The 12079-nt window shown below is 55.1% G+C and overlaps 1 protein-coding gene across 1 annotated transcript in view; it reads left to right on the forward strand.

Annotated features, from left to right (window-relative positions):
* The window catches only part of ALK (ALK receptor tyrosine kinase), a gene marked incomplete in the record, with an annotated part of 645074 nt that overhangs the window by 480663 nt on the left and 152332 nt on the right, over positions 1 to 12079 (forward strand).

Raw genomic sequence — 12079 nt, forward strand, 5'->3', positions numbered from 1 at the left:
GGTCAGTACGGCAGACGATAGAGTTGGCAGTTTGTTGGACAGCGTACAGAGGATAGGGGTCAGCAGGGCAGTGTACAGGGCTCAGCAGATGTGAGGATAGGGGTCAGGAGACATGAGGATAGGGGTCAGGAGACATGAGGATAGGGGTCAGCAGATGTGAGGATAGGGGTCAGGAGACGTGAGGGTAGGGGTCAGGAGACGTGAGGATAGGGGTCAGCAGATGTGAGTATAGGGGTCAGCAGATGTGAGGATAGGGGTCAGCAGATGTGAGGATAGGGGTCAGGAGACGTGAGGGTAGGGGTCAGGAGACGTGAGGATAGGGGTCAGCAGATGTGAGGATAGGGGTCAGGAGACATGAGGATAGGGGTCAGCAGATGTGAGGATAGGGGTCAGCAGATGTGAGGATAGGGGTCAGGAGATGTGAGGATAGGGGTCAGGAGATGTGAGGATAGGGGTCAGGAGATGTGAGGATAGGGGTCAGGAGATGTGAGGATAGGGGTCAGCAGGTGTGAGGATAGGGGTCAGCAGGTGTGAGGATAGGGGTCAGCAGGTGTGAGGATAGGGGTCAGCAGGGCAGTGTACAGGGCTCAGCAGATGTGAGGATAGGGGTCAGGAGATGTGAGGATAGGGGTCAGCAGACGTGGAGATAGGGGCCAACAGATGTGAGGATAGGGGTCAGGAGATGTGAGGATAGGGGTCAGCAGGTGTGAGTATAGGGGTCAACAGATGTGAGGATAGGGGTCAGCAGATGTGTGGATAGGGGTCAGCAGATGTGTGGATAGGGGTCAGCAGATGTGAGGATAGGGGTCAGCAGGTGTGAGGATAGGGGTCAGCAGGTGTGAGTATAGGGGTCAACAGATGTGAGGATAGGGGTCAGCAGATGTGTGGATAGGGGTCAGCAGGTGTGAGGATAGGGGTCAGCAGGTGTGAGGATAGGGGTCAGCAGGTGTGAGGATAGGGGTCAGCAGGGCAGTGTACAGGGCTCAGCAGATGTGAGGATAGGGGTCAGGAGATGTGAGGATAGGGGTCAGCAGACGTGGAGATAGGGGCCAACAGATGTGAGGATAGGGGTCAGGAGATGTGAGGATAGGGGTCAGCAGGTGTGAGTATAGGGGTCAACAGATGTGAGGATAGGGGTCAGCAGATGTGTGGATAGGGGTCAGCAGATGTGTGGATAGGGGTCAGCAGATGTGAGGATAGGGGTCAGCAGGGCAGTGTACAGGGCTCAGCAGATGTGAGGATAGGGGTCAGCAGATGTGAGGATAGGGGTCAGCAGATGTGAGGATAGGGGTCAGGAGATGTGAGGATAGGGGTCAGGAGATGTGAGGATAGGGGTCAGCAGATGTGAGGATAGGGGTCCGGAGACGTGAGGATAGGGGTCAGCAGACGTGAGGATAGGGGTCAGGAGACGTGAGGATAGGGGTCAGGAGACGTGAGGATAGGGGTCAGGAGATGTGAGGATAGGGGTCAGGAGATGTGAGGATAGGGGTCAGGAGACATGAGGATAGGGGTCAGGAGACGTGAGGATAGGGGTCAGGAGACGTGAGGATAGGGGTCAGCAGGTGTGAGGATAGGGGTCAGCAGGTGTGAGGATAGGGGTCAGGAGATGTGAGGATAGGGGTCAGGAGATGTGAGGATAGGGGTCAGGAGATGTGAGGATAGGGGTCAGGAGACATGAGGATAGGGGTCAGGAGACGTGAGGATAGGGGTCAGGAGATGTGAGGATAGGGGTCAGCAGGTGTGAGGATAGGGGTCAGGAGATGTGAGGATAGGGGTCGGCAGACGTGAGGATAGGGGCCAGCAGACGTGAGGATAGGGGTCAGCAGACGTGAGGATAGGGGTCAGCAGACGTGAGGATAGGGGTCAGCAGACGTGAGGATAGGGGTCAGCAGACGTGAGGATAGGGGTCAGGAGATGTGAGGACAGGGGTAAGCAGGGCAGTGTACAGGGGTGAGCAGATGTGAGGATAGGGGTCAGGAGACGTGAGGATAGGGGTCAGGAGACGTGAGGATAGGGGTCAGGAGACATGAGGATAGGGGTCAGGAGACATGAGGATAGGGGTCAGCAGATGTGAGGATAGAGGTCAGGAGACGTGAGGATAGGGGTCAGGAGATGTGAGGATAGGGGTCAGCAGATGTGAGGATAGAGGTCAGCAGGGCAGTGTACAGGGCTCAGCAGATGTGAGGATAGGGGTCAGGAGACGTGAGGATAGGGGTCAGGAGATGTGAGGATAGGGGTCAGCAGATGTGAGGATAGAGGTCAGCAGGGCAGTGTACAGGGCTCAGCAGATGTGAGGATAGGGGTCAGGAGATGTGATGATAGGGGTCAGGAGATGTGATGATAGGGGTCAGGAGATGTGAGGATAGGGGTCAGGAGATGTGAGGATAGGGGTCAGCAGATGTGAGGATAGGGGTCAGCAGGGCAGTGTACAGGGCTCAGCAGATGTGAGGATAGGTGTCAGCAGGTGTGAGGATAGGTGTCAGCAGGTGTGAGGATAGGGGTCAGCAGACGTGAGGATAGGGGTCAGGAGATGTGAGGATAGGGGTCAGGAGATGTGAGGATAGGGGTCAGCAGATGTGAGGATAGGGGTCAGGAGATGTGAGGATAGGGGTCAGGAGATGTGAGGATAGGGGTTAGCAGACGTAAGGATTGGGGTCAGCAGATGTGAGGATAGGGGTCAGCAGATGTGAGGATAGGGGTCAGGAGATGTGAGTATAGGGGTCAGGAGGTGTGAGTATAGGGGTCAGCAGATGTGAGGATAGGGGTCAGCAGATGTGAGGATAGGGGTCAGGAGATGTGAGTATAGGGGTCAGGAGGTGTGAGGATAGGGGTCAGGAGATGTGAGGATAGGGGTCAGGAGATCTGAGTATAGGGGTCAGGAGGTGTGAGTATAGGGGTCAGGAGGTGTGAGTATAGGGGTCAGGAGGTGTGAGTATAGGGGTCAGGAGACATGAAGATAGGAGTCAGCAGGTGTGAGGATAGGGGTCAGCAGGTGTGAGGATAGGGGTCAGCAGGTGTGAGTATAGGGGTCAGGAGATGTGAGGATAGGGGTCAGGAGACGTGAGGATAGGGGTCAGGAGACATGAGGATAGGGGTCAGCAGATGTGAGGATATGAGTCAGGAGATGTGAGGATAGGGGTCAGCAGGTGTGAGGATAGGGGTCAGCAGATGTGAGGATAGGGGTCAGCAGATGTGAGGATAGGGGTCAGGAGACGTGAGGATAGGGGTCAGGAGACGTGAGGATAGGGGTCAGCAGGTGTGAGGATAGGGGTCAGGAGATGTGAGGATAGGGGTCAGCAGGTGTGAGGATAGGGGTCAGCAGATGTGAGGATATGGGTCAGGAGATGTGAGGATAGGGGTCAGCAGGTGTGAGGATAGGGGTCAGCAGATGTGAGGATAGGGGTCAGCAGATGTGAGGATAGGGGTCAGGAGACATGAGGATAGGGGTCAGGAGATGTGAGGATAGGGGTCAGCAGATGTGAGGATAGGGGTCAGGAGATGTGAGGATAGGGGTCAGGAGATGTAAGGATAGGGGTCAGGAGACATGAGGATAGGGGTCAGGAGACATGAGGATAGGGGTCAGGAGATGTGAGGATAGGGGTCGGCAGGTGTGAGGATAGGGGTCGGCACTTGTGAGGATAGGGGTCGGCACTTGTGAGGATAGGGGTCGGCAGACGTGAGGATAGGGGTCAACAGACGTGAGGATAGGGGTCAGCAGACGTGAGGATAGGGGTCAGGAGATGTGAGGACAGGGGTAAGCAGGGCAGTGTACAGGGGTGAGCAGATGTGAGGATAGGGGTCAGCAGACGTGAGGATAGGGGTCAGCAGACGTGAGGATAGGGGTCAGCAGACGTGAGGATAGGGGTCAGCAGACGTGAGGATAGGGGTCAGCAGACGTGAGGATAGGGGTCAGGAGACGTGAGGATAGGGGTCAGCAGGGCAGTGTACAGGGCTCAGCAGATGTGAGGATAGGGGTCAGGAGATGTGATGATAGGGGTCAGGAGATGTGAGGATAGGGGTCAGCAGGGCAGTGTACAGGGCTCAGCAGATGTGAGGATAGGGGTCAGGAGATGTGAGGATAGGTGTCAGCAGGTGTGAGGATAGGGGTCAGCAGATGTGAGGATAGGGGTCAGCAGACGTGAGGATAGGGGTCAGGAGATGTGAGGATAGGGGTTAGCAGATGTAAGGATTGGGGTCAGCAGACGTGAGGATAGGGGTCAGGAGATGTGAGTATAGGGGTCAGCAGGTGTGAGGATAGGGGTCAGGAGATGTGAGGATAGGGGTCAGGAGATGTGAGGATAGCGGTCAGGAGGTGTGAGTATAGGGGTCAGGAGGTGTGAGTATAGGGGTCAGGAGGTGTGAGGATAGGGGTCAGCAGATGTGAGGATAGGGGTCAGGAGGTGTGAGTATAGGGGTCAGGAGGTGTGAGTATAGGGGTCAGGAGGTGTGAGTATAGGGGTCAACAGATGTGAGGATAGGGGTCAGCAGATGTGTGGATAGGGGTCAGCAGATGTGTGGATAGGGGTCAGCAGATGTGAGGATAGGGGTCAGCAGGGCAGTGTACAGGGCTCAGCAGATGTGAGGATAGGGGTCAGCAGATGTGAGGATAGGGGTCAGCAGATGTGAGGATAGGGGTCAGGAGATGTGAGGATAGGGGTCAGGAGATGTGAGGATAGGGGTCAGCAGATGTGAGGATAGGGGTCCGGAGACGTGAGGATAGGGGTCAGCAGACGTGAGGATAGGGGTCAGGAGACGTGAGGATAGGGGTCAGGAGACGTGAGGATAGGGGTCAGGAGATGTGAGGATAGGGGTCAGGAGATGTGAGGATAGGGGTCAGGAGACATGAGGATAGGGGTCAGGAGACGTGAGGATAGGGGTCAGGAGACGTGAGGATAGGGGTCAGCAGGTGTGAGGATAGGGGTCAGCAGGTGTGAGGATAGGGGTCAGGAGATGTGAGGATAGGGGTCAGGAGATGTGAGGATAGGGGTCAGGAGATGTGAGGATAGGGGTCAGGAGACATGAGGATAGGGGTCAGGAGACGTGAGGATAGGGGTCAGGAGATGTGAGGATAGGGGTCAGCAGGTGTGAGGATAGGGGTCAGGAGATGTGAGGATAGGGGTCGGCAGACGTGAGGATAGGGGCCAGCAGACGTGAGGATAGGGGTCAGCAGACGTGAGGATAGGGGTCAGCAGACGTGAGGATAGGGGTCAGCAGACGTGAGGATAGGGGTCAGCAGACGTGAGGATAGGGGTCAGGAGATGTGAGGACAGGGGTAAGCAGGGCAGTGTACAGGGGTGAGCAGATGTGAGGATAGGGGTCAGGAGACGTGAGGATAGGGGTCAGGAGACGTGAGGATAGGGGTCAGGAGACATGAGGATAGGGGTCAGGAGACATGAGGATAGGGGTCAGCAGATGTGAGGATAGAGGTCAGGAGACGTGAGGATAGGGGTCAGGAGATGTGAGGATAGGGGTCAGCAGATGTGAGGATAGAGGTCAGCAGGGCAGTGTACAGGGCTCAGCAGATGTGAGGATAGGGGTCAGGAGACGTGAGGATAGGGGTCAGGAGATGTGAGGATAGGGGTCAGCAGATGTGAGGATAGAGGTCAGCAGGGCAGTGTACAGGGCTCAGCAGATGTGAGGATAGGGGTCAGCAGATGTGAGGATAGAGGTCAGCAGGGCAGTGTACAGGGCTCAGCAGATGTGAGGATAGAGGTCAGCAGGGCAGTGTACAGGGCTCAGCAGATGTGAGGATAGGGGTCAGGAGATGTGATGATAGGGGTCAGGAGATGTGATGATAGGGGTCAGGAGATGTGAGGATAGGGGTCAGGAGATGTGAGGATAGGGGTCAGCAGATGTGAGGATAGGGGTCAGCAGGGCAGTGTACAGGGCTCAGCAGATTTGAGGATAGGTGTCAGCAGGTGTGAGGATAGGTGTCAGCAGGTGTGAGGATAGGGGTCAGCAGACGTGAGGATAGGGGTCAGGAGATGTGAGGATAGGGGTCAGGAGATGTGAGGATAGGGGTCAGCAGATGTGAGGATAGGGGTCAGGAGATGTGAGGATAGGGGTCAGGAGATGTGAGGATAGGGGTTAGCAGACGTAAGGATTGGGGTCAGCAGATGTGAGGATAGGGGTCAGCAGATGTGAGGATAGGGGTCAGGAGATGTGAGTATAGGGGTCAGGAGGTGTGAGTATAGGGGTCAGCAGATGTGAGGATAGGGGTCAGCAGATGTGAGGATAGGGGTCAGCAGATGTGAGGATAGGGGTCAGGAGGTGTGAGGATAGGGGTCAGGAGATGTGAGGATAGGGGTCAGGAGATCTGAGTATAGGGGTCAGGAGGTGTGAGTATAGGGGTCAGGAGGTGTGAGTATAGGGGTCAGGAGGTGTGAGTATAGGGGTCAGGAGGTGTGAGTATAGGGGTCAGGAGACATGAAGATAGGAGTCAGCAGGTGTGAGGATAGGGGTCAGCAGGTGTGAGGATAGGGGTCAGCAGGTGTGAGTATAGGGGTCAGGAGATGTGAGGATAGGGGTCAGGAGACGTGAGGATAGGGGTCAGGAGACATGAGGATAGGGGTCAGCAGATGTGAGGATATGAGTCAGGAGATGTGAGGATAGGGGTCAGCAGGTGTGAGGATAGGGGTCAGCAGATGTGAGGATAGGGGTCAGCAGATGTGAGGATAGGGGTCAGGAGACGTGAGGATAGGGGTCAGGAGACGTGAGGATAGGGGTCAGCAGGTGTGAGGATAGGGGTCAGGAGATGTGAGGATAGGGGTCAGCAGGTGTGAGGATAGGGGTCAGCAGATGTGAGGATATGGGTCAGGAGATGTGAGGATAGGGGTCAGCAGGTGTGAGGATAGGGGTCAGCAGATGTGAGGATAGGGGTCAGCAGATGTGAGGATAGGGGTCAGGAGACATGAGGATAGGGGTCAGGAGATGTGAGGATAGGGGTCAGCAGATGTGAGGATAGGGGTCAGGAGATGTGAGGATAGGGGTCAGGAGATGTAAGGATAGGGGTCAGGAGACATGAGGATAGGGGTCAGGAGACATGAGGATAGGGGTCAGGAGATGTGAGGATAGGGGTCGGCAGGTGTGAGGATAGGGGTCGGCACTTGTGAGGATAGGGGTCGGCACTTGTGAGGATAGGGGTCGGCAGACGTGAGGATAGGGGTCAACAGACGTGAGGATAGGGGTCAGCAGACGTGAGGATAGGGGTCAGGAGATGTGAGGACAGGGGTAAGCAGGGCAGTGTACAGGGGTGAGCAGATGTGAGGATAGGGGTCAGCAGACGTGAGGATAGGGGTCAGCAGACGTGAGGATAGGGGTCAGCAGACGTGAGGATAGGGGTCAGCAGACGTGAGGATAGGGGTCAGCAGACGTGAGGATAGGGGTCAGGAGACGTGAGGATAGGGGTCAGCAGGGCAGTGTACAGGGCTCAGCAGATGTGAGGATAGGGGTCAGGAGATGTGATGATAGGGGTCAGGAGATGTGAGGATAGGGGTCAGGAGATGTGAGGATAGGGGTCAGCAGGGCAGTGTACAGGGCTCAGCAGATGTGAGGATAGGGGTCAGGAGATGTGAGGATAGGTGTCAGCAGGTGTGAGGATAGGGGTCAGCAGATGTGAGGATAGGGGTCAGCAGACGTGAGGATAGGGGTCAGGAGATGTGAGGATAGGGGTTAGCAGATGTAAGGATTGGGGTCAGCAGACGTGAGGATAGGGGTCAGGAGATGTGAGTATAGGGGTCAGCAGGTGTGAGGATAGGGGTCAGGAGATGTGAGGATAGGGGTCAGGAGATGTGAGGATAGCGGTCAGGAGGTGTGAGTATAGGGGTCAGGAGGTGTGAGTATAGGGGTCAGCAGATGTGAGGATAGGGGTCAGGAGGTGTGAGGATAGGGGTCAGGAGGTGTGAGGATAGGGGTCAGGAGGTGTGAGTATAGGGGTCAGGAGGTGTGAGTATAGGGGTCAGGAGGTGTGAGTATAGGGGTCAGGAGGTGTGAGTATAGGGGTCAGGAGGTGTGAGTATAGGGGTCAGGAGATGTGAGGATAGGGGTCAGGAGGTGTGAGTATAGGGGTCAGGAGGTGTGAGTATAGGGGTCAGGAGGTGTGAGTATAGGGGTCAGGAGACATGAGGATAGGAGTCAGCAGGTGTGAGGATAGGGGTCAGGAGATGTGAGACTAGGGGTCAGCAGAACTAAGAACGGGGGCCAGCAGGGAAGAGGACAGGCATCTCTCCTGGCAGGGCAGAGGACAGGGGTCGCTCCTGGCAGGGCAGAGGACAGGGGTCGCTCCTGGCAGGGCAGAGGACAGGGGTCGCTCCTGGCAGGGCAGAGGACAGGGGTCGCTCCAGGCAGGGCAGAGGACAGGGGTAACTGTTGGCAGGGCAGAGGACAGGGGTCTCTGTTGGCAGGGCAGAGGACAGGGGTCTCTGTTGGCAGGGCAGAGGACAGGGGTCTCTGTTGGCAGGGCAGAGGACAGGGGTCTCTGTTGGCAGGGCAGAGGACAGGGGTCTCTGTTGGCAGGGCAGAGGACAGGGGTCGCTCCAGGCAGGGCAGAGGACAGGGGTCGCTCCTGGCAGGGCAGAGGACAGGGGTCGCTCCTGGCAGGGCAGAGGACAGGGGTCACTGCTGGAAGGGCAGAGGACAGGGGTCGCTCCTGGCAGGGCAGAGGACAGGGGTCACTGCTGGAAGGGCAGAGGACAGGGGTGGCTCCTGGCAGGGCAGAGGACAGGGGTGGCTCCTGGCAGGGCAGAGGACAGGGGTGGCTCCTGGCAGGGCAGAGGACAGGGGTCGCTGCTTGCAGGGCAGAGGACAGGGGTCGCTGCTGGCAGGGCAGAGGACAGGGGTCGCTGCTGGCAGGGCAGAGGACAGGGGTCGCTGCTGGCAGGGCAGAGGACAGGGGTCGCTGCTGGCAGGGCAGAGGACAGGGGTCGCTGCTGGCAGGGCAGAGGACAGGGGTGGCTCCTGGCAGGGCAGAGGACAGGGGTGGCTCCTGGCAGGGCAGAGGACAGGGGTCTCTCCTGGCAGGGCAGAGGACAGGGGTAACTGTTGGCAGGGCAGAGGACAGGGGTAACTGTTGGCAGGGCAGAGCACAGGCATTCATTTAAAACAGGCATGGTTTTACAAGTAGCCAATCATGAGCCTAATGCCATACTTACATCAAACATGTAGAAGAGCGCTGTAGTAATGCTGGGGTAATATAATATCAGGTTGGGGCAGCAAAGTGTCCGGCTAAGGCAGTAAAATGTCAGCTTGGGGCAGTATAGTTACAGGAAGTGGAAAAATAACAGATCAATGAGAGAATTAACAGGTAACGAAACAATGTAACAGCTGCAGGTTAAAGTGATTGCAAAGCTTTATTTTTTAATTTTTTCATTAAAATAATAAAGCTGTTATACTTCCCTCCTCTGTGTAATCGATTTCCACATAGTGGCCCCAATCCTCCTCTTCTTGGGGTCCCACGCCTGCGCTCCTGGCCCCTCCCTCCTGTCGGGTGCCCCCCCACAGCAAGTAGCTTGCTATGGGGGCACCCAAGCCGAGCCTCTGCTCACACACGGAGACGCTATTTGGCCCCGCCCCCTCCACCTCCTGATAGGCTCACTGGCTGTGGTTGACAGCAGCGGGAGCCAATGGCTCCCGCTTCTGCCAATAGCCAATCAGGAGTGCGAATCCCAAGAGAGGTAAGGCTCTTGTGGACATCGCTGGATCAAGAGGGGGCTCAGGTGAGTATTGGGGGGGATGCTGCAAACAGAAGTTTTTTTTATCGTCATGCACCTTCTGCTTTTACATCCCCTCTAATACAAGTGACAGATCGATCGCCTCATCTATGTGATATTTTATCTTGCCTGGATTTCCATCTTAAATTTACAATGTGGAAAGATATACTTTGCTTCTGCGTGTTTTACAATCACTTTGCCGCGTCGATTCCCCCATTGAAGAGCCGAGAGCGTCTGTCCTGCGTGCGCGGCGGTCCCTCCTCCATCTCCTCAGAATAGATCGGTGACGGGTTATTAACTCCCCGTCCTGTTTTATTATTAATCGTTCGACATCAGCCGCCGCCGCCGCACAGTGCGCTGCGACTCCGAAGTTCCCCGTATACGCTCGCTTAGCCCATATGGCCATTGCATTAAATATTTATTAGGAAAGCCGCGGGAGCAGGACCGAGCGTAATGACTGCAGGTTTACAGCGGGACGCACGGCGACAATTAGCGTTCGATGTATCTCCGCGATGTGCATACGTTTATCCGGGGCGGCGAGCTCCTGATGGATCGCTGCGCGGGGTCCGTCACGCAGGAGCCCTCGGCCTGTTTTTTACATTTCTTATTGGCCCGTAATTAATTATGTTTAGAGCGCGAAGGGATGATCTGGTTATCGTAAAGTTGCAGCGGATACGAAGGACGCGCCAAACTGTTTATACCGCGATTATCTCTCGGCTGGAAATGGATTTAAAATGCTGCGACGTAGATTATCGCTGCGGCCCGGCTCCAAACGACTTGTCTTTTCGCAGTTGGCTTTTCAAGGAGCGTTTTTAATTAGCTGGCGCGACAAATTGGAAGTTTGGTTAACGGGGATCAGCGGAGCGCAGTTATTGGTTCATTTATGAAAAAGTTTTGCAAGACAAAAAAAACAAAAAAATTTCTTATTATCACATCTTACCCGTCCATAAATGTGGTGGCTGCTTTAGTTTTCTTTTTTTCAGGCTTTTTTTTTTTTCCCCTTTATTGTTTCCCAGCAGACAGTGTTATTTTTGTCGTCTAAAATATTTTAGTCACCTACTAGATTAATACTATTTTAGTTGACTAAAATACGACTAAAACTGAAACAATTCAGATGACTAAAATACGACTACAACTAAAATGGCACTTTAGTCAAAAGACTAAGACTAAATCTAAATTAAATTAATATCACAATGGCTAAATCTGTGTCTGTAGTGCATCTTCAAACCCAGTGGCGGTGCGTCCACAAGGGCGCACGGGCGCCGCCCCCTCTCTCCAGCCACCCCCTCTATGACCAATGGATAGATTCATGCATTGCATGAATCTATCCATGTCCGCCGCTGCCACCCCCTATTTAGGCGCCCAGCCCCTTTTCGGATGCCGGGCGCCTGAATTACAGCAGGGGGGGAGGGGTTTGAAGCACCCGATTAAAGCCATAGGCTCTAATAGGTGTCAAAAACGGTGACCCAGCGCTCGCAGTTCACCCAGGTGTGTTAGAACAGCGAATGAATATTCATTTACCTAACACTGAACCGCCTCTCCGCCAATCAGGTGCTCAGATCTGATTCCCGTCACCTGATTGGCTGAAACAACATACGTACATATTCGCCAGCACACCAAGGATGCCTTCGTCAGTCCTGCCTGACGAAGGGGTCCTGCACGGCCCCGAAACGTTGCACCTTCCTTTGTGATGTAACTTCTTTTCATTAAAACCTTCTAGACGACTAATTGCTGATCCTTGGTGTGCTGGCGAATATGTACGTATGTTTGATGCTTCCAGGACCCAACTGGTAATCGCTGCGGCACCCACCATTTCATGAGCCATTTTTACCAGGAACGTGTGCGATAGGAATATTGATCAGACTGGCTGAAACAACAGGCCCTGGGATTGGATGCTTATCAGGCATTCAATCGCCTATAGGAGAGGACAGGAGAAGACATGGAGGACACTGCTCGCCGCCGTCACGTGCTGCCCCACCAAGCCTAGGTAAGTGCCGGGCAGACGAGCGGGTGGGGGGGGGTCACAGTGGCTGCATTTGATGGCACAGTGGGAGCATTTGATGGGCACAGTGGCAGAGTTCGATTGGCACAGTGGCTGCATTTGATGGGCACAGTGGGAGCAATTGATGGGTACAGTGGCAGCGTTTGGGCACAGTGGCAGAGTTTGATGGGCACAGTAGGAGCATTCGATGGGCACAGTGGCTGCATTTGATGGGCACAGTGGGAACATTTGATGGTACAGTGGCAGCATTTGATGGGCACAGTGGGAGCATTTGATGGGCACAGTGGGAGCATTTGATGGGTACAGTGGCAGCATTTGATGGGCACAGTGGCAGCATTTGATGGGCACAGTGGGGGCATGTGATGGGCAC

Source organism: Aquarana catesbeiana, linkage group LG04, assembly GCF_042186555.1.
Source record: "Aquarana catesbeiana isolate 2022-GZ linkage group LG04, ASM4218655v1, whole genome shotgun sequence".
Lineage (NCBI taxonomy): Eukaryota > Metazoa > Chordata > Amphibia > Anura > Ranidae > Aquarana > Aquarana catesbeiana.